The sequence below is a fragment of the Triturus cristatus genome, chromosome 1_1 (assembly GCF_964204655.1).
Source record: "Triturus cristatus chromosome 1_1, aTriCri1.1, whole genome shotgun sequence".
In the NCBI taxonomy this organism is placed as follows: Eukaryota; Metazoa; Chordata; class Amphibia; order Caudata; family Salamandridae; genus Triturus; species Triturus cristatus.
Window position 1 is genome coordinate 82,404,144 of NC_140579.1, and position 23,603 is coordinate 82,427,746.

Genomic DNA, 23,603 nt, shown 5'->3' on the forward strand with positions numbered 1-23,603 from the left:
TATACTATAATCGTGACCCTATTGGAGTTGGACCCTCTAGTTACCATACCGTGTATGGCCGTCGCAATCTTTACGACTCCTTTGATTTAACAATATATCTCAACGGATGGGGGAGTACTTCATACTGTAAAATCGTGATTTCTCTACAAATATTCGTGTCTGAAGACTTCTTGAACTACACATTCCTTACTTGCCCTGAAGAAGTCCCAGAAGGGGACGAAACGCGTCGGCTGTTTCACGTGCCAAACATCGCATGTCACAACTGTAAAAGAAAAAAAGAAAAATGAAATAATAAAGGAGATAAAGAAACACTAAATATCAATGTTGGAATGTTCTTTAAAGAATTTGTATGTATATATATCTGTCCGTCACTTTCACGGATATATATCTTTCTTACTGAGTGGTGCATCTGTGCTTTGTTTGAATTGTTCAAAAGTTCCCTCAAGGGAACAAGTACTGTGATGGTGGGTACGTTTCAGATAGCACACCAACCACATAGGTAATAGATGGATTATTAATAAGAGGGAGACTTCATTGGGTTAGGTGCTTGACACAGAAGGTTCCACCGTCAGGCCTTTATTGTTTACCATTAATGATTGTTTATGTGCAGGAGGAAGTGTCCCTTCCTGCACATAAACAATCATCCCTGCAATACAGGCATCCTTGGTGCGCCATATTCCTGTAAATACGGCGCACCAAGCATTTTTTAAATGCTGCAGCACAGCACTGCTAAATTGCTCGCAGCGCTGCTGCATTTCCTTGTACATTTGCCCCTTTGTATCAGATGCTATTAAGAAAAACACCTACAAAGTAGCAGAAATTCGAACAGTCATGAAAGCACAAGTTAAAGACAGAAGAGGTGTGGACATGGACCAAAGTATCGCCACTCTCTTCTCACTCTCTATTCTCAGAGGAGCGGCCTTAGGTCCTCAGATGCACTTCTCATTCAGGTGACCAGAATTAAGAAAGCTCGCGCTGGTGGAAGATCCTTTCGCTAGCTTGCCACTAAACTCTGGCATTCCCTTCCACTGCAGCTGACGCAATCTCCATCTGAGCCTCAGTTTCACAAGAATCTCAAGACTTGTCACTTTTAAAAATGTCTCTATCCCTTCTGCCGTTCAGTCTGCTTCTGATCCCCAGTGCTGGGACACTCCTATGGAGAGTTACTACGCACTTTATAAATGGCGTATTCATTTATTCATTCATAAATTTTGTCCCCTAAATAAAATGTGCAAAAATATCATCCCAACAGGTGTGAATTTGCTATTATTAGCTTCAATGAGGTGATAGTTTTCAGGCGTTATTTAGGACCCAATATTTACGCCAGTCGATATTCCGACACTGATATCCAGTATCACACCCCTCACAAACTCCCAGACCTAGTCCTCCTTGATAGGCCCACTTTTGCTAATTGTTTTGTTTTACATTTGTTTTCATTTATTGTGATCAAGCTTTTGCACCACAAATGCTTTACATCGACCAGCAGCCCATCTGGACTGAGGCTCATTGGGTGGGGGATTTCAGGCTGGCTCTCAATATGTGAGGACGGCAGACCAAACAGCACCATTACAGGCGTGGAATATATACATCATACTCATTTTGTCCATGTGTGCCCCATATTATGATGAGTGCAGGCCGGGTGCACCTGGCGGTAGGAATTGGGAGTCGTGTACTTTGGCAACCATCTTCTATGAAACGTGAATATAGGAGGTAAGTTTCCACTGCGATCTTGAACAGTAGGAGGACTTTTAGAGTGCATCTGCAGTATGGGTGTAAGTCTCTGAAACTGCACTTGACTGTATCAAATCTTTCTTCGGCATTAGAGTCAACAAATGTACATAGGCCTATCCAAGTCAAATGCAATCGCTGTAACATGTGATGCTCACAGGGTAGCTTCTTATCACTCCTTCTGTTCAATTTAGACATGCGTTCCATGGCCCGGGTCATTAATTGTGTAGATATTAACAGATAATATCCAAATAATCTGTCAGATACTCATATTTTAGGAAAATGTGTTGGTCAGATCACAGTAGTAAACCTTCATTTGGTAATAAGGTCCTTTCTTGTGTCAACGAGTGGATATACATGGCATAAAGTACCATCTAGTGTACATTATAAGATGGTGACCAATACATTCAGGGCCGGAGACAAGAATGAAGCCAAAGACTGGGTGCCCTTTGAAAAGGCATCAAAGCCTCGCCAATTTAAATCGTCTTCTATTACGTGTCAGTAAGCTAACATTAATATTCCTAATATCTTACATACATAAATATGATTATTAGTATTTAATTAAAATAATGAGCACTTATACGAATGCTATTGCAAACCCAAACTCTAATTCTAGCCAATGCTAATATGTAATTATATCGATTACAATAATTAAAAATTTCTTCTAGGCGCTAACCATGATACTATCCATTACGGGTCTATTAAATTAAATGTATTTGATTTATGCACTCTTTTCCTATCCTTGTACCCAACTTTAGCCCTAACCCTAACCGTAAATTCAATTACCTAATTAAGTTTAATAGTAGTAACATTAGATGTTACTGCTGTAACCCTAATTCCAGTCCTGACCCTAATATTAGCCAATGCTTCTTGTTGAAATATGGATCACTGACAGGATATCGGAATCAAAAATATTGTGTGGACAGAATATTGTGCCCAAAATATCAAGGAACAAAATATAGAGAAAGTGCAAATAGGTAAGTATAGATTTACTATTCTTCACCCCATATCTGCCTACTTGAAGATATATATATATATCGTCAAGGTACATATATGTGGAGTTATATATAGTAAAACTTTACTTACCAATAGAAACTTACCTTCACAATATTTTTGTCCTCGATATTTCTGTTTCTGATATTCTGTCTAACTACCTCTAAATATATTATTTAAATTAAATATGCACCAAAAAAAACCTTTAACTGCATTCCAATGTGAACTGTGTTTTAAATACCAACTGTAGCCCTATACAAAACCAAAAATGAAAAATAATATACTAATTTTAATACAATGAATTAATTTCAATGCTTAAAAAATATGGAGATGGAGAATGGAGCCCATTGTAATGGAAAACGTGGCATGTTGGATGAGATGCTGCTCTGAAAGTGGAGATAATATAGACGGGGTACTTGCATGTGTCACGTAAAGATTAGCAGGAGGCATCTGAGAAGAAATTGCAGCCCTAAAAAGCCAATGGCACTCCTGGGAGTGTTCATGCTGTATATCACAAGTTGTCGATTATGGCATTAGGGATTTTGATGAGAAAGCCTTCAGATAATGCAGAGTGTGATGATTTTTATAGTGATATCAGTGTGAAGCTTTGTTTATGGTCTGTCCACTGGCATGTTGAATGTAGCATGATAGTCTACTATGCCATGTGGACCATGACAAAGCGTCATTGGTTAGTGTTGCCCAGCAGATGCATCGCAGTGAAGGGTATAGCTCATGTGCTCTGTTGGTATGCTTGCTTTGTAAAAAAGAGTAAAGTATTTTGTTAACAGTACTACCTGTTTCTTGTGAGAAAGTGTATTGTTAGTTGGGGTGGATGGTAATAGGATCTCTGTTCTTGTTAGGTCCAGTAAAAGTTGCAATAACTTAATCCTGAGCTCAATAAATGGTTTAACTGTCACAGAGCAGACAGGCTTAATTAAAAAAAATATGCAAAGCATTTAGAAGTACTAAAGCAGATACAAAGTTAAAAAATGTAACATAATCAAAAATGCCACTCCAATATAGAAAATGGAGGATTATTTAATTAACAAAATGATACCAAAATAACGAACATCCAACAAGAGGAACCAGAGATAAAAAATGTTTACAAAAATAGCACCAAAAAGCATTAAACAACAATTTTTACCCCTACGCTATCCAACGCTTTCCCTACTGTTGCACTCTTTGGAGTTGGAATAGTAATTTTTACCCCTACGCTATCCAATGTTTTCCCTACTGTTGCACTCTTGGGAGTTGGAATAGTAATTTTTACCCCTACGCTATCCAATGTTTTCCCTACTGTTGCACTCTTGGGAGTTGGAATAGTTATTTTTACCCCTACGCTATCCAACATTTTCCTTACAGTTGTTTTTGTTGAAGTTGGACTAGTAGTTTTATTGTGTCTGATATTTAATATGTTTTGCAATATTTTAGCTATTGTAATATATAATTAATAATAAAAATTATTCAAATTAAAAATATTGATTATTATTTGCTATATGTAATTATTTAATATTTATTAATGTTATTGTTTTATGTGTATAGATGTATTGGTAATTTAAATAAATATTTAATAATTTATATGTTACAGAAATTATTATTAAAAGTAATTATTAAGTAAGTGTATATATTATATATTATATATATATGTTTAATTAAAGTTTCATTTAATTATATATATTTATTATATATTTCACATATTATAAAATATATTTAATTATGTTTCTTTGATTTATAAGTATTATTTGGTTTATTTTACATATATTTTTTAACTAAAAAAAACCGATATTTTTGAATTACGATATTTTTGACATCGATATTAAATTATCGATATTTTTGTACTTACCATGTTGTAGATAGGATGTCGATATTCTTGACCACGATATTTTTGTTGCGATATTTTTGTAGGTCGAATTTTTGTCTTTCGAAATTATGTCATACAACCATTTCTGTCTGAAAGCAAACACTAGCAAGCGCTAGGAAGCACTAGCAAACACTAGCAACCGCTGGCAGGCACTGGCTTTACGTCCATAATCTCAATATAAAGCGGCACTGACCAATAAACCTATGTGGGACCGCTGCCTAGGAAATGAGGATCTGAGCAAATGTTCCAGCCAAAAATTGAGATTGCAGCCACTGAACCCATGTTTTAAGTAGGCCTGGGCGGTAAATCCCGTTCCGCTTGCGGAATTTGGGTAATTTCGCGTAACTCGGAGAACGCAGAATTGCCAAAAATTTCGCGATCTGCGGCTTCGCGGAATTTTTTCTTGTCGCGCTTTCAAAATGCGTGTTTGCGAGATATTTCTCCCCGAGCATGCAAAGAGCGTTCGCGAACAGGAAAAAATCATCACGAACGGGCGGAACAAGCAATTCCACGTGTTCGCGGAACTTTTGCATGCTCGCAGAGATTTCTTACAGTTTCGCTGAGCTTTGCGTACCACGACTATGCAAATTGCCCACCCCTAGTTTTAACCCCTTAGCTGCTAGGCCTTTTCCCCCTGTGCTAAGCCTTTTTTTGGCTATTTGGGGTAGTTCTCGCTTAGGCCCCTGTAACTTTTTGACCACATAAGGTTTCCACGCCAAATTTGAGTCCTTTTTTTCCAACATCATGGGGATTCTAAAGGTACCCAGGGTTTGTGGATTCCCCTGGAGCGGACCCAGAAATTAGCCAAAATACAGCTAAATTTTGGTTTTTTGGGGGAAAATTACAAAAAAACGGCTACAGATGAAAGCGTCTGGGTTTTTCCCTGCAAATGGTATCAAAAAAGGGGTTGTGGTGCTGAAATCACCAACTTCCCAGCTTTCAGGGACAAGCAGACTATGTCAGAAAACCAACATTTTTTTTACACAGTTTTGCCATTTTTCTTCGGACATAGAATATTTTTGCTATTTTTTGTGCTTTCAACCTCCTTCCAGTTAATGGTAGAAATGGGTATGAAAGCAATAATGGATCCAGGAAAGCTATACATTTTGGAAAAGTAGTCCAAATTCTGAATTCAGCAAGGGGTCATTTGTGTAGATCCTTCAAGGTTTCTTTATAGAAACTAACAGTTAAATATAGGAAAAATTGAAAATTAGTTGAAAAAACAGCCTTTTGTGTCAACGTTTTCACCTGTAACTTCTTCTAATTATGACAACTCTTTGAGAGCAATATGACGTTACATCCGCTGGACATTACTGGTTGTGGGGATATATAGGACATGTATGTTCACCAGGAACCGGACGAACCCAGAGCCAAAAACTGAGCAGCGACTTGCAATTGTTTTTTATTATGTATCGGGTATATAGCAATTATTCTGGGAAAATGTGTACATGGAAAAATCGGTATGAAAGACACCTATGTATTTCTGAAATGGTAACAAAATATAGAGTTTAGAAACAGTAGATATTTGCACATTTCCAAAATTGGGAATACTCATGCTAGCATGAGAATTATCGATCATTTTTCAAAATTACTTTTCTTTTTACACATTGTCTTTCATTTGGAAGGCAGAAATGCATCGAAAGTCAATAGGCAATAACAGTTGCTTTACAAATCTGAATTACCCTAAGTCTCCCGATAAAAATGGTACCTCACTTGTGTGGGTAGGCTTAGTGCCCACCACAGGAAACGGCTCACAACGCAGCGTGAACACACCACATTTTCACAATGAAAAATCACCCTTTTTTTGCAAACTGCCTAGCTGTAGTTTTTTAACCCTAGCTTTGCTGGTACTTAGGGAAACCTAGCAAACCTATACATTTTTGAAAACTAGACACCCAGAGGAATCCAGAATGGGGTGACTTGACTGGCTCACACCAGATTCTGTTATCCAGAATCCCTTTCAAACCTAAAGAATTGTCAAAAAAACACCTTTTCCTCACATTTCTGTGATGGAAAGTTCTGGAATCTGCATGGATACACAAATTTCCACCCACCCGCATTCCCCAAAGTCTTCCGAGAAAAATGGTACCTCACTTGTGTGGGTAGGCCTAGTGGCCGTGACAGGAAACGGCACAAAACGCAACGTGGACACACCACAATTTCACAGTGAAAAATGTCCCTTTTTCGGCAAAGTACCAGCTGTAGTTTTTGAACCCTAGCTCTGCCGGCACCTAGGGAAACCTAGCAAACCTATACATTTTTAAAAACTAGACACCCAGGGGAATCCAGGATGGGCTGACTTTACTGCCTCTCACCAGGTTCTGTTACCCAGAATCCCTTGCAAACCTATAAAAATTGTCCAGAAAAACACATTTTCCTCACATTTCTGTGATGGAAAATTCTGGAATCTGTGTGGATCAACAAATTTCCACCCACCCCGTGTTCCCCAAAGTCTTCCGAGAAAAACGGTACCTGACTTGTGTGGGTAGGCCTAGTGCCCGCGACAGGAAACGGCGCAAAACGCAACGTGGACACACCACAATTTCACAGTGAAAAATGACCCTTTTTTGGCAAAGTGCCTAGCTGTAGTTTTTGAATCCTAGCTCTGCCGGCACCCTGGGAAACCTAGCAAACCTATACATTTTTGAAAACTAGACACACAGGGGAATACAGGATGGGGTGACTTGACGGCCTCTCACCAGGTTCTGTTACCCAGAATCCCTTGCAAACCTAAAAAATTGTCCAAAAAAACATATTTTCCTCACATTTCTGTGGTGGAAAGTTCTGGAATCTGCGTGGATCCACAAATTTCCACTCACCCCGCGTTCCCCAAAACCTTCTGAGAAAAAGGGTGCCAAAAAATCAGGTCCTGAGCTTCTTTCTGAACTTCGTCATGGACAGGACTGCACGGAGGTGGAGGGGTAGGGTATTCCAGATCTTGGTGGCGATGTAGGAGAAGGAGCGGCCCCCGATGCTGCTGTGATGGATGTGGAGTTTGTGTGCGAGTGCGGCAGAGTGTAGGTGACTTGCAGGCAGGTGGACGTTCAGTTGATGGTTCATACAGGCTGGTCCTTTGCAGCCATGCTTGAGGTTCTTGAACTGGCATCTCTTCTGGATGGGGAGCCAGTGGAGGTCTCTGAGGTGGGGGTGATCTGGGACCATTTGGGGAGGTCCAGAATGAGTCTGGCTGCGGCTTCTGTATGGTCTGGAGTCTTGGGGTAGAGATTCCGCTGTAGAGAGAGTTGCCATAGTCTAAGCGGCTGGTGACAAGGGTCTGCTTAACGGTCTTTCTGGAGTTGATGGTGATCCATCTGAAGATTCTGCGGAGCATGTAGAGGGTGAGGAAACATGAGGAGGTGACTCCAACGACTTATCGATCCACTGATAGCTGGCATGCGTGGTCTGATGGTGTCATCTATATGAAACCGGAGATAGAGCCGAGAGACTCCTGCCGTGGTTAGGCAGGAAAGAGAGGGAAACAAGATTGGTGGCATAAAAAAAGGTAGACATCACACTGACCAAAGACCAGGCGATAACCGATAGCTTACGAATTACCATGCAGACTTGCACAAGGCCAGGGATTTGGCAAACGACTCACAGATTCAACGCTGTTGATCATCCCACCCTGTCACCAAAGGATAGGGACGCACTCGGGAACACCAGAGGAAGCCACAATGGCAATTGCTAGACAGGCAGTAGGGAAGACCCCGGACCCAACAGAATACCGACAGAGTTCTACAAAGATAACTCCGGCCTGCTGAGTCCACACCTAATGAGGATGTACCAGGAAGCCCAAACGGAGGGCACACTCTTCCCTGATCTCCGCACTGTCACGGTGGTAGTCATTCACAAAGATGGGATGCCCACAACAGAGTGTGGATCATACCGACCAATTTCACTGTTAAATGTAGAAACAAAAGTCTTGGCCACTATCCTAGCGATGAGATTGATACCAGTTATTACTTCCCTTATCCATGCAGAACAGTCAGGCTTCATGCCTAAAAGATTGCCAAGGTTTAACCTTCGCCAATTATCTATCTGCCTTGACAGAATCAAAGACAGAACCGACCCACATATACTCTTAGCCCTTGATGCAGAGAAGGCGTTTAATGCCATATATTTGACCTTCATGAAACAGGCGCCGAAGAGGTGTGGATTTGATCCCGTATTTCTGACATGGAGTGACCTGCTACACACCTCACCGAGGGCAAGGGTGCGGGTTAATGGAGTATTGTCTGCTGAGTTCCCAGTGGAAAGGGGGACTAGACAGGGTCGCCTATGGATCCACTGATGTTTGCACTCATACTGGAGTCAAGATCAAAGGTTCTCGTTATACGCAGATGACATCCTTTTATATATAACCAATCCCATAAAGACTCTCCCAACCCTCTTACATGTTTTTGAAGAATGACACGCAGGATATAACATTAATTGTTTATGGCGTGAAAGGGGTGTGCAATCGGTGTTATTGTGAGTGTTCCGCCGCAACACCTATTGCTTTTTGACGCTGCCGCAGATTTACAAGGATCTGTAAATCTGAGGTAGCGCCATCAACGAACGCAACTGAATAGCAGGCGTTAAATCATCGGTCAGCTTCTCCTCATTGTTTGCTCTTTCAATGTGTGCTGCTGCAGCACACATAGAAGGAGCAAATTACCATTAATGATTGATTCAAACAAAGCACAGATGCACCACTCAGTAAGAAAGATATATATCCGTGAAAGTGACGGACAGATATATATACATACAAATTCTTTAAAGAACATTCCAACATTGATATTTAGTGTTTCTTTATCTCCTTTATTATTTCATTTTTCTTTTTTTCTTTTTTTCTTTTACAGTTGAGGCATGCGATGTTTGGCACGTGAAACAGCCGACGCGTTTCGTCCCCTTCTGGGACTTCTTCAGGGCAAGTAAGGAATGTGTAGTTCAAGAAGTCTTCAGACACGAATATTTGTAGAGAAATCACGATTTTACAGTATGAAGTACTCCCCCATCCGTTGAGATATATTGTTAAATGAAAGGCGTCGTAAAGATTGCGACGGCCATACACGGTATGGTATGGTAACTAGAGGGTCCAACTCCAATAGGGTCACGATTATAGTATATATAAATGTGTCAAACGTAATCTTGTCCTTCCACGGTCCTCAGGGACAGATAGGAAATCAGATGAACTCTTCTTTGAGAGGATCACGTAGATGTCCACTTAAAGTTATAGTGGGCAAACCACCCCAATAAGGCAGTGAAACATACAGCCCCGATACGGCTATGCACGAAGGCATGTGTAGAAGTCGAAGTGGGGTGGTTTGCCCACTATAACTTTAAGTGGACATCTACATGATCCTCTCAAAGAAGAGTTCACCTGATTTCCTATCTGTCCCTGAGGACCGTGGAAGGACAAGATTACGTTTGACACGTTTATATATACTATAATCGTGACCCTATTGGAGTTGGACCCTCTAGTTACCATACGACTCCTTTGATTTAACAATATATCTCAACAGATGGGGGAGTACTTCATACTGTAAAATCGTGATTTCTCTACAAATATTCGTGTCTGAAGACTTCTTGAACTACACATTCCTTACTTGCCCTGAAGAAGTCCCAGAAGGGGACGAAACGCGTCGGCTGTTTCACGTGCCAAACATCGCATGTCACAACTGTAAAAGAAAAAAAGAAAAATGAAATAATAAAGGAGATAAAGAAACACTAAATATCAATGTTGGAATGTTCTTTAAAGAATTTGTATGTATATATATCTGTCCGTCACTTTCACGGATATATATCTTTCTTACTGAGTGGTGCATCTGTGCTTTGTTTGAATTGTTCAAAAGTTCCCTCAAGGGAACAAGTACTGTGATGGTGGGTACGTTTCAGATAGCACACCAACCCCATAGGTAATAGATGGGTTATTAATAAGAGGGAGACTTCATTGGGTGAGGTGCTTGACACAGAAGGTTCCACCGTCAGGCCTTTATTGTTTACCATTAATGATTGTTTATGTGCAGGAGGAAGTGTCCCTTCCTGCACATAAACAATCATCCCTGCAATACAGGCATCCTTGGTGCGCCATATTCCTGTAAATACGGCGCACCAAGCATTTTTTAAATGCTGCAGCACAGCACTGCTAAATTGCTCGCAGCGCTGCTGCATTTCCTTGTACATTTGCCCCTTTGTATCAGATGCTATTAAGAAAAACACCTACAAAGTAGCAGAAATTCGAACAGTCATGAAAGCACAAGTTAAAGACAGAAGAGGTGTGGACATGGACCAAAGTATCGCCACTCTCTTCTCACTCTCTATTCTCAGAGGAGCGGCCTTAGGTCCTCAGATGCACTTCTCATTCAGGTGACCAGAATTAAGAAAGCTCGCGCTGGTGGAAGATCCTTTCGCTAGCTTGCCACTAAACTCTGGCATTCCCTTCCACTGCAGCTGACGCAATCTCCATCTGAGCCTCAGTTTCACAAGAATCTCAAGACTTGTCACTTTTAAAAATGTCTCTATCCCTTCTGCCGTTCAGTCTGCTTCTGATCCCCAGTGCTGGGACACTCCTATGGAGAGTTACAACGCACTTTATAAATGGCGTATTCATTTATTCATTCATAAATTTTGTCCCCTAAATAAAATGTGCAAAAATATCATCCCAACAGGTGTGAATTTGCTATTATTAGCTTCAATGAGGTGATAGTTTTCAGGCGTTATTTAGGACCCAATATTTACGCCAGTCGATATTCCGACACTGATATCCAGTATCACACCCCTCACAAACTCCCAGACCTAGTCCTCCTTGATAGGCCCACTTTTGCTAATTGTTTTGTTTTACATTTTTTTTCATTTATTGTGATCAAGCTTTTGCACCACAAATGCTTTACATCGACCAGCAGCCCATCTGGACTGAGGCTCATTGGGTGGGGGATTTCAGGCTGGCTCTCAATATGTGAGGACGGCAGACCAAACAGCACCATTACAGGCGTGGAATATATACATCATACTCATTTTGTCCATGTGTGCCCCATATTATGATGAGTGCAGGCCGGGTGCACCTGGCGGTAGGAATTGGGAGTCGTGTACTTTGGCAACCATCTTCTATGAAACGTGAATATAGGAGGTAAGTTTCCACTGCGATCTTGAACAGTAGGAGGACTTTTAGAGTGCATCTGCAGTATGGGTGTAAGTCTCTGAAACTGCACTTGACTGTATCAAATCTTTCTTCGGCATTAGAGTCAACAAATGTACATAGGCCTATCCAAGTCAAATGCAATCGCTGTAACATGTGATGCTCACAGGGTAGCTTCTTATCACTCCTTCTGTTCAATTTAGACATGCGTTCCATGGCCCGGGTCATTAATTGTGTAGATATTAACAGATAATATCCAAATAATCTGTCAGATACTCATATTTTAGGAAAATGTGTTGGTCAGATCACAGTAGTAAACCTTCATTTGGTAATAAGGTCCTTTCTTGTGTCAACGAGTGGATATACATGGCATAAAGTACCATCTAGTGTACATTATAAGATGGTGACCAATACATTCAGGGCCGGAGACAAGAATGAAGCCAAAGACTGGGTGCCCTTTGAAAAGGCATCAAAGCCTCGCCAATTTAAATCGTCTTCTATTACGTGTCAGTAAGCTAACATTAATATTCCTAATATCTTACATACATAAATATGATTATTAGTATTTAATTAAAATAATGAGCACTTATACGAATGCTATTGCAAACCCAAACTCTAATTCTAGCCAATGCTAATATGTAATTATATCGATTACAATAATTAAAAATTTCTTCTAGGCGCTAACCATGATACTATCCATTACGGGTCTATTAAATTAAATGTATTTGATTTATGCACTCTTTTCCTATCCTTGTACCCAACTTTAGCCCTAACCCTAACCGTAAATTCAATTACCTAATTAAGTTTAATAGTAGTAACATTAGATGTTACTGCTGTAACCCTAATTCCAGTCCTGACCCTAATATTAGCCAATGCTTCTTGTTTAAATATGGATCACTGACAGGATATCGGAATCAAAAATATTGTGTGGACAGAATATTGTGCCCAAAATATCAAGGAACAAAATATAGAGAAAGTGCAAATAGGTAAGTATAGATTTACTATTCTTCACCCCATATCTGCCTACTTGAAGATATATATCGTCAAGGTACATATATGTGGAGTTATATATAGTAAAACTTTACTTACCAATAGAAACTTACCTTCACAATATTTTTGTCCTCGATATTTCTGTTTCTGATATTCTGTCTAACTACCTCTAAATATATTATTTAAATTAAATATGCACCAAAAAAAACCTTTAACTGCATTCCAATGTGAACTGTGTTTTAAATACCAACTGTACCCCTCTACAAAACCAAAAATGAAAAATAATATACTAATTTTAATACAATGAATTAATTTCAATGCTTAAAAAATATGGAGATGGAGAATGGAGCCCATTGTAATGGAAAACGTGGCATGTTGGATGAGATGCTGCTCTGAAAGTGGAGATAATATAGACGGGGTACTTGCATGTGTCACGTAAAGATTAGCAGGGGGCATCTGAGAAGAAATTGCAGCCCTAAAAAGCCAATGGCACTCCTGGGAGTGTTCATGCTGTATATCACAAGTTGTCGATTATGGCATTAGGGATTTTGATGAGAAAGCCTTCAGATAATGCAGAGTGTGATGATTTTTATAGTTATATCAGTGTGAAGCTTTGTTTATGGTCTGTCCACTGGCATGTTGAATGTAGCATGATAGTCTACTATGCCATGTGGACCATGACAAAGCGTCATTGGTTAGTGTTGCCCAGCAGATGCATCGCAGTGAAGGGTATAGCTCATGTGCTCTGTTGGTATGCTTGCTTTGTAAAAAAGAGTAAAGTATTTTGTTAACAGTACTACCTGTTTCTTGTGAGAAAGTGTATTGTTAGTTGGGGTGGATGGTAATAGGATCTCTGTTCTTGTTAGGTCCAGTAAAAGTTGCAATAACTTAATCCTGAGCTCAATAAATGGTTTAACTGTCACAGAGCAGACAGGCTTAATTTAAAAAAATATACAAAGCATTTAGAAGTACTAAAGCAGATAAAAAGTTAAAAAATGTAACATAATCAAAAATGCCACTCCAATATAGAAAATGGAGGATTATTTAATTAACAAAATGATACCAAAATAACGAACATCCAACAAGAGGAACCAGAGATAAAAAATGTTTACAAAAATAGCACCAAAAAGCATTAAACACCAACTGCAGTCATCTGGTTGCACTTGACTAGAATCTAGTTGAGATTTAAGGCCAATGGAGCGCAGGTCAGATACAGAAACCAGGTTTGTCATGGCCAGAAGTTTTAATTTCTAACTTAGGGGTCGATTCGGATGTGGTTCGAAAGGGCTCCGAATCAGATTTGTGTTTGCCGTATCCGATCCGGAACCCCTGTTTCCGACTGAATCGGCTGGAAACCGTTAGAGCTGTCTGAATCAGTCCCAAAATCCATTCAGGTCGCGTCTTTCGGAGCCGAATTGTACAGCTCAAATGGACTTCGTTTCCGAGCGAGCGAGCACAGCGACCGATTTGGACAGCCATTGTGATTCAGTTTCTCTGTAACAAATTGGCTGGCAGAATCGGTCTTTGGGGGCCCCATAGCAGGCCCCCCTTCACCTGGGGCCCTCCGAATCAGGCCTCTGGGTATACCCATGGGTCCCCTCTCTCCCACCATGCACAGTGTGGCAGGCACCATGGGGTTCCCGCCACAGGGTGCCCGCTTTTCCCCAGCCACCCCTTTCTTCAGTGGGAGCCTGTATTCTCGTTCGGAACACAGGCTCCTATAGAAGTTAATGGGAGTCTGACCGACTTGTATCCGGAAGCATCCGGATGCATCCAAATCACTCGTTTAGACTCCCCCGATCGGAGTCGTTCGGAAAGTATTCCGGGAACCGATTCGGTCGGAATGCTTTCCGAACGTCATCGGAATTGGCCACTTAGTCTCTGAAATGGAAGTGAAGAATCCTTATTGGGGAAAAGCAGCAGTCTGTGGCTGAGAAGGGCTCCATGAGGGTGGGTAGCCATCAGATAGGACTCTGTATTGCTGTTGACTTTTGACAGGAAGCTCTGAGAAGGAGAAATTCCAAATTTGCACCTAAGGAAGGTCCCTCAACGGCTAGATTCTTTTGGCGTCTTCACCCAGTAAAGATACCTTTGTTCTGACTTTCGTCTAGTATAATGGGGTAACCCAGTGCCCCTCAGAACCTTGGTGCGAAGTTTAGAAATAATGTTGGTTCTGTCGGGAAAGGAATTGCTTTCTTTCTTTGAATAAAGAGCAACATGTATATATAAAAACAGAACAACTGATTTCAACATTTATAACGTTCACAGTTAGTGGGAAGAAGAAACAAAAGAAACACACAATTCATGAGTAAATCATGGATTATATTGAAAGAGAAAAACACTTTTTTGTTTTTACATTTTGCAGTGTATAGGTGACACTGTTAGGCTGTCACAGGCAAAGCGACAAACCGGCGCAAGTGCTGAGGTGACAAGGTGCAACAATTATATACAGTGATGCATTGCTGGTTAAAAGCAATCATTTAAATGCCATCCATCCCTGGGTACATAAATCTCAGAAACACTTGGGATTTGATTTTCCTTTTTCGGTAGAGCTGAGAATAGGGGTGAGATTGTCACAGGTTCATTGACGTTTCGATCCTGATGTAAGTGCAGATTGTGCGTTACGGCAGGTCTTCTTCAGGAATGGGAAACCGAATATGGACAGCCTATAAAATAATTGGATACATTTAGGTGTGTTCCAAAGGTGGCAGGCGATCTTAGAGAACACCGCTGAGAGAAGGGATTATCTTGCCGCTGGGTGCACAAATGCGTCAGCCGCAGATTCTCAAAACCATGCAAGAAAAGAGACCAGCCCAACAGTCAAAAAGGATGTTAAGGGTCCAGGTGTGTCAGAAATAGGAAACAACCCATCCAATGATTTTAACAAAAAGGACGAATAAGTGTCTGTGGACCCAGGATAGAAAGGCTTAATGAAAAAAGGCGGTAAAATCATGCAATTGTAGCCCAACAGAAATGAAATGATAGGGCACAAAGTGCGATTTAAACAGTGTGGAGGCCTGTCGTGATAAGGAGGGAATTCCTCAGGTGGGCCTACCTGGTATAACAGCAGTAGTATGAGGGCAAAGATCCACCATCCGGTTCGGATCTGAAATTGAAAAATAAATATATCTGGCTCTAATTGGTATATGATCGGAAAAACACGAGAAAAAATCGTGTCCCTCTTACCTTGCATAACAATAACTATCTGAATGATTCGATACCCTTGTAGAGGGAGTCTAAAAAGGAAAGGAAAGGAAACCTCTAGTTACAGTGATTCTACATAGTATGAACGTTGATAGGAGTAAAGTTGTGTGCCGCAGCGCTAAGCAGCCTCTCACCTCAATTAATGAAGTGAAGATCCACCATCCGGTAGTAATCTTGTACGAAAATAAATTCCAATGATTTAGAGTTTGTCACAAGGGGAAAGGAAAAATCAATGTAAAATTGGGTTCTATTCAATAGTATTTGGTAAACACGAGCGCAGCAGCGTACAGCTGCCTCTCACATTAACTGGGGCCGCGAGTGTGCTGTCAATTACGAGCGCGGTGAAAAAATGACGCTGTAATAAAGGAACTGACGTGGCAGGAATCCTGACTCACCAGTCGCCTACGTGCAAGCTGGTGTGCAGCCGCTAGGTGATGTCGGGGCTGACGTGCGGGTTAAAACCATTGGAGCCCTTGAAAGATAATGTGACACAGAACTCTATGGGTTCGTAATGATTAGAGCGCTAAACATGATGTGCACTTTAAGGTGTGTCAGCAGATATTTTCACAGTTTAAACAATGTAGAACTTATTGAATTAAACCGCTGAATAAAAGTAAAAACTATTGGTACAGTTTAGAGCGTCAAGTAAATGGTGGGAACAAAATATTTTAAGCAGTATCTAGTGACCAGAATAGCAAGCTGTAACATTTTTGATTATGGTTTAAAACATCAGGTCAGGAGTGAATAACATTGAGCATATTACTTGGATTAGTCAAACAATTGCATGAGATCTTATTTTTAAAAAGAACCAAAATTATTAAACTAGATATTCGTGACCACAATGATAAAATGTTTAAACTGTGGTTAAGGAGAGGACATGTTATTTGATGGATGGAACAAAAACCGTTGTGCTTAATTGTAAAGATACTCCATGCCGGTATGTAGAATACGTAGGTTTATTGGGAGCAAGCAGAATGCATCTACTCAATAACAAGCATACTCTCTCACTGCCGCAGCATCACTCTAGAACACGCAGAGAGGCATTCAGCGTCAGTCACCATAGCAATAGTTACTAAGATGCAGTGGTGCCGCACCTCCTCTCTTTAATCAAACCAAAATAACTAGAACAAATACTTATATAGACAAATACTTTTCTAAAGATATACAGCAGAAATCAAGAATGATACTATGGAAATGCCAAGATTTAGAATGCGAGTAAATCAATTTGAAAAAGATACATTGGATACTAAGTGGAGGTCTATCCCCTTCCTTTGCAAAAAAAAATGAAAGAAATAGTTACATAGCATAACTTCTGTATTTCGTCGGTAATTTTATCTCTCTGCCAACACGTGTCATCTTCCCTGAACTGCAAGAAGGTTGTACAGCATCACTGGGAACAACTCTGACAGATTGAGAATGGGAACTTTTTTGATTAGCAACAGTAGGGTCAGTGACTTCATCCCACATCCAACTCATTGAGGAAGAAGGTTTTTCTGCTCTTTTATTGTGGCTAAAATCATCACACTTAGATAGTCTGTTGTAATGCCAAATTTTCCAACCACTCAACTTGCCGGATTTGGAAGATGACTTGACTACTTGCAATGGTGACGAGTATTTACTCTGCCCTTTTTTACTTTAGAAGGGAGTTTCACTGTGACCCAATCACCTTCCTTCAGGTGCAAGTTTCATGCTTTTTTCTTAAATTAGATCTGACCACAGCTGGTGACCATTATCCACATGTCTTCATGGTGTTCCAAGCAACATTGTCTTTGGTAAAAGGTTCTCTGCCACTTAATATTCTGAAAAGGGCTATACCCAGTACCTGTAGGTGTGATCCTGTAAGCCCAAAGTGTGCTTAAAAGTTCCCTTTCCCAATAATTGGCTGCATTCAATGATGCTTGTACACTACCCATTATGACTCTGTTAAATCTTGCCACAATACCATTTCCTGCTGGATGATATACAGGTGTTTTCTTTCTACAAATACCATTTCTTTCCCAAAATTGTATATATTTTTCAGATGAATATTGTGGACCGTTATCGCTTAGGATGTTCTTGGGAATCCCTTCATGCAGAAACACACTCTCCAAAAATGTTATGACTTGTTTTGTGTCAAAGTTTTCAGTGATCTCAATCACTGGCCACTTTGAGTAATCATCAATGACTACCAGAATGTGCTTGTGTTGACCTTCCTCGTCATCAATGGGACCTAACAAATCACTACTGAAATTTTCCCAAGGTCGATCCGGAAGGAGTTTAGAACCAAGAGTGGGTCTGAGTACCCGTTGGGTTTTATCAGCATCTTGACAAATAGAACACTGTTTAACAAATTTTTCTGTATCTCTGTCCATACCTGGCCACCAATATGACATTTTGATCCTGGCTTTTAACTTAAGGATGCCAAGATGACCTTCATGATTTAATTCTAAGACTTTGGATCGTAATTTTGCGGGAACAACAATTCTCTCTCCTCTGCAAATATAACCAGAATTGTCAATAGATAGTTCATTTTGTATTCCCCACATAGCTCTTAATTCTCTTTGACTTTCGTTTTTGCTGGGCCATCCTTGGTGATGAAGGATCCTGCTTTACACAATACCTCATCTTGAGAATATTCAATGTTCCATTCTTCCTTAGTAATAGCATTAGTATTGTCATATAGTACAGCTACGTTGAAGTCATCCCACTCAGTTTGTTTAGAAATGATTTCTTTTCCCAGTTAGGTATTCAATATCGTAAATGAAATCCAAGAGTTTCAAATTTATGTTTGCTATTCTTGGAGTGGCCTTGAATATACCTTCTTAAGTTTATACTTTAAGTAATGGTTTATGGTCGGTACGGAGAATGAATTTAGTGCCCCACACAAGCTGCCTAAATTTTTCCATTGACCATACAGTGGCTAGCATTTCTTTCTCTATCACTGAGTATTATTCTTCTGTTGGAGATAGTGATCGAGAAGCAAAAGCGATAGTCACTTGTTCACCTCTGTCATTGATTTGTGATAGTACTGCTCCTAAGCCTTTGCCACTTGTATCAGTGGTGATAATGCTTTGTGCAAAATTGTCAAAAGCTTGTAGAGGGAAGGCAGAAATAAGATCACTTTTTATTTTTATAAAGTCATCTTCAAGTTCCTTATTCCAGAGAAACTCTTGTTTTACCTGAAGTAATTATCTTTAATTGTAAGTTTTGGATGCAAAATTCTGTACAAATTCGGAGTAGAATTCAGCCATGCCAAGAAATGACCTTATTTCATCTTTCGCCTTTGGTGCAGGAGCCTATCTGATTGCTTCAATTAACCCCTTTTTAGGAGAGGTTCCATCACCACTTACTTCATGGCCCAGGTATTAACTGACTTCATCCTAAATTTACATTTCATTATTTCAGCAGTTAATCCTTTTTCAGATAAAATGTGGAGAACAGTTTTTAATCTTTCATCATGTTCATTCTTGTCGCGACCCATGATTAATATATCATCCTTGAAGTAGGTTATGCCATTTAACCCTTTAAATAATTTGTGCATTAACCTTTGGAACACGGCAGCAGCAGTAGCAAGGCCGAAAGGCATTCACACAAAGCGGTAACATCCAAATTAAGTTATAAAGGCTGTTAGGCCTCTGCTGCTGTCGTGTAACTGGATTTGATGATATGTAGATGTTAAATCTATGGTCGAAACCCACTTAATTCCATTAGTCTGTGCTAGTAACTCATCAATTCTGGGTAAGAGGAATTTATCTATTATGATGTTTTTGTTAAGATCTCTCAAATCAATGCATAGGCGCAAACGGCCATCAGGTTTGCATGCTATGACTAAGCGAGCGAGCCATTCTGCGCTTTCTACGGGCTCTATTATCCCTTTTTTCTAAAATGTCTAATTCAGCCATGACACCTTCTCTTATACTAATGGGTATGTTTCTGGCTTTATGACAGATGGGTACAGCATTGTCTTTGAGTATGATCTTGGGTACAAAACCACACAGTTTTCCTACCTTTCCAGAAAAGACATTAGGAAATTGTTTAACAATGTCAGGCTTTCACAAAATCAACTAGATTTTTGTCTGTTTCTTCTAAAAGCATAACTTGGTCCTCCATTTTGGGATTGAGAATGATCCCTAGTTCTCCCTGATCCATCCATCCTAGTACAGATGGTCCTTTTTCTGCAACATATAATTTGCACATAGCGCTTCTGTCTTTGAACACAAAGAGAACTCCCACATAACCAACCATGGGAATCTTTTCACCAGTGAAGGTTACAGGCTGGATGTCAGGAGGTTCCAATTTTTGCTCAAGAACCTTTGCAAATTGACTCTCCCATACATCACGTTGAATGATGGTGTACGGTGAGCCTGAGTCAGGCACTATTTTAATTTACACATCCTATATTCACTTCATAAATCGTTTTCTTTTTTCCTGAGGAACATACATTCAATACAACATTATCAGCATCATTTATGTAGTTTATGCATAGTATACTATCATCACTAGAGGAATTTCCATCTTCAATATGTTCTTCATTTTTGTCTTCAATGCATCCTACTACCTTCTTGTTGCTTTTCTTAATTTTTCTTCTACAAACTTTTGTGAAATGGCCCATAATACCACAAAAACTACATCTGGATTTTAATGCAGGACACCATTTTTCACTCGCATTATGGTCTTTGTACCTACATCTGTAACATGTCAGTTGTTTCTCGTCCTGATTTTTTTTTTAAAGTTAATACTTTTCTTGTTGACTTCTTTATTAGTGCGTTTGTCAAATTCCTTTCCCTCATTTGTGTTACTGGATACTTTGCTAACTACATTACCTTCTTCATTGTTTTTATTTGCAACTTGTGCACACCTTTTTGACATTTCTCCTTTTTTAACTATAGCTATAATTTCATTCAAAGGAGCATCTCCACAGACCCACAATTTTTCCTGAATAGCAGCATTATTGGAGTGCACGGCAAGTTGGTCTCTAATGAAACTATGATTGAGATTGCCAAAATCACAATTAATAGACAATTTTTTCAAAGATGACACATAATCTTCAACAGATTCTGATTTATGTTGTTTCCTTTGAAAAAACTAATATCTTTCTGGTGGCAGGTTTAATATAGTGATGTCTACCCAATTTCCCACACACCTGGGTTTACTGCTGGCACCTCCACCCGAGCCTGTTAGATCATGCTGCCTAGTTGTTGGTGGCCCCCAGGTTAGAATTTGTGATTAGTTGATCCACGGGCTTTTGGTGTGGGCATTCCGTATGCCCCATATGGCAGTTGTCACTTCACTCACCGGCTGCAATGGGCCATGCTCTTGAGCTTATTTTTCTTTTGCACCCACTATCACCTTTAGGTGGGTTTGTTTCATCTGGGCTCGTATTATCATTTGCCTTAACATTGAAATTAGACTTTGGTGACATTTTTATGTGGCATTCAATGTAGTGAGGGGCTTCTTGATAGGTTTTAATTGTGTCTCCAAAATCATTGTGAATCTACTATAGATCTCCTCAATGTTGACATCATCTGTAATTAATTGATTACAAGCACTTTCAATGGCTCCCTGGTCCGGTCCCACTTTGGCTCCATAAGGTCTGATGCTTATCCGCTTTTGCTTTGTGGCAGGTTTAGCTGGAGAATTAGAACTAATTTGCTTCGATAGGGTGCAAAGCATACTGGCGTTGGTTGTGTTGGCTTCAACCATCGGAGGACTATCAGTGGTATTAGGGCTGGGAACAATCGCTGATTCCCCCACAGTTATAATGATTTCTACCTCAACTACGCTATCATTTAAGGTGGTAAAAGTGTCACTCTCAGTAGTGTTAGCATTCATCAGGCCAACAAGATTGCAACTGCGATCCAGAGACATCCTAGTCTCTGTTTGGGAGAATTCATTTGACACAACCCCTATCAATGAAGAAGTTTAACATATGTGTTTCTGTTTGATGTTACATTCTTCATTTCCACTCTGCTATTTTCTTTCCATTGTCTTAACATTGCTATTGAAATGCAGACTCCTCATGCGCGCTTTCAATGAGTCTCCGTTTGGATAGTATCTCTCTGCAATGAGTGAAATAGTGTTTGGTAGCATTATTGGTAGGGATGGTGAAGAATACCTGCTGGTACAAACTAGCTGAATGGGATGAAGTTAATTAAAAAGGGTTACATGAGGTCTGACTGGGTAGTGTGGAAGTGGGGAGATTGCTGGAAGAACATAGACACTTGTCCACATCATGCATCATACGGTCACCTATCCTTAGAACAATGAGATGTTTCCATTGTTGCTCCGTACAGTGGTCCATATCTGCTCAGTGAGATCACTGTGTACTCCCACCTCCAGCACACAGACCTCTATGGATAATGATGCCCACTCTTGCTGCCAGTAAGCAGACTCGGTCCTATAACTATCATCACTCCTCTCAATTTGCAAACTCCTTTATATTCACTGAGTCTTTAAAGTGTCGTGTTACTCAATGGCAAATATGTCTTCTGAGCGAGAGCCCTATAAAGCGTTACCCTTAAGTGCTATCTTTTTTTTCTAACAGAGAACCCTCCAGAGCTGGCAAACATTTTTGGACAAAGAGTTGGACGAACTCAAACTGTTTACATCAAATCAACGAAATAAAGCAGCTAGGATGGAGGCAAGTGGCTGCTGTTTTGGCAAGAGTGGCTGTCATTGATTTTGCTCTTTATATGGTTTTTGAAAAGCAAGAGACAAAACAGTAATAACGTTGTTAAGGTTAATCGAAATTGAATCGCTGATTCAAAAGGGTGGTCACAAAGAAGGAAGCAACGGTTTGCAGAATTATTTTACTATGACAGCAATATGAGTGTTGTTAAACTTTGTGTGTGCTTCAAACCCTCTACTTTGATCCTCCTATACTTTCAAATTTTACTTCCTAATTCTTGTGGCAACTCATCATTCATGTCTCTCATTTTGATTCAAATCCACTAACACGCTTATATAAACTTCCTAACGATCAAAGGCAGCTCCTCCGCTAAGGAGGCACGCCTCACTGCCTTCAAGCAGGAAAAGAAAGGAAAAAAATATATAATAACATAATGTTATTATTTTTTTTTTCCCTCCTGCTTTAGCAGTTTGAGGGGGAGGGGCTGGAAAGCAGGGGAGGAGAGTACAACCCTCCTATGTGCGCAATGACTGATTGGTCAGCCCTCTCGGGGCCCCCAAAAACAGTCATGAGAACATCCCTGTTCTCCATGCAGGTTACATTGCAGCCTGCATGGATAACATGCCCACCACTCCGGTGCTCAGACCAATCACAACGATGCATTGCAGCGTTATGATTGGTTTAGGGGTGGGAGCCTGGCGGCCTGCTTCCTGTTCCGACCTGGAATCGGACACAGGAGAGCAGGAGCAGAGACGCTGGACCCGGCGGCGGCAAAGTAAGTGTCATTATTATTTATTGCCAGCCACCCCTGCTAACAATGTTTGTATGTATGTGGTATTTATATAACACAAACCTACCCAAATGCAGAATGATGTGCATGATGAAAGGAAAGGATACAGTTGACCAGTGATTTGAGAGGTAGGGGGTTTGTTGTCTGTTACTGCATCAAGATGCAGTGTTCTTTAAAGCGGTGCGTCTTCAACTCTTCATAGATTGAACTGGCTTAGGAAGGTCCTGTTCGATACTGGGATATTCCAGTCCTGGGTACCTAGATTGAAATGGCCTGCTGCCTTGTCTGATGGTGTCCTGACTGCGGGAGTGCT

The 23,603-nt window shown here is 40.3% G+C and overlaps 1 long non-coding RNA gene across 1 annotated transcript in view; it reads left to right on the forward strand.

Annotated features, from left to right (window-relative positions):
• The window catches only part of LOC146869513 (uncharacterized), a 383,511-nt gene extending 360,998 nt beyond the window's left edge, over window positions 1-22,513 (forward strand). The window contains exon 4 of the long non-coding RNA XR_014961066.1: window positions 22,417-22,513. This is a non-coding gene — a long non-coding RNA (uncharacterized LOC146869513). The remainder of the gene's footprint in view (window positions 1-22,416) is intronic.
• The last annotated feature ends 1,090 nt before the right edge of the window (window positions 22,514-23,603 follow it).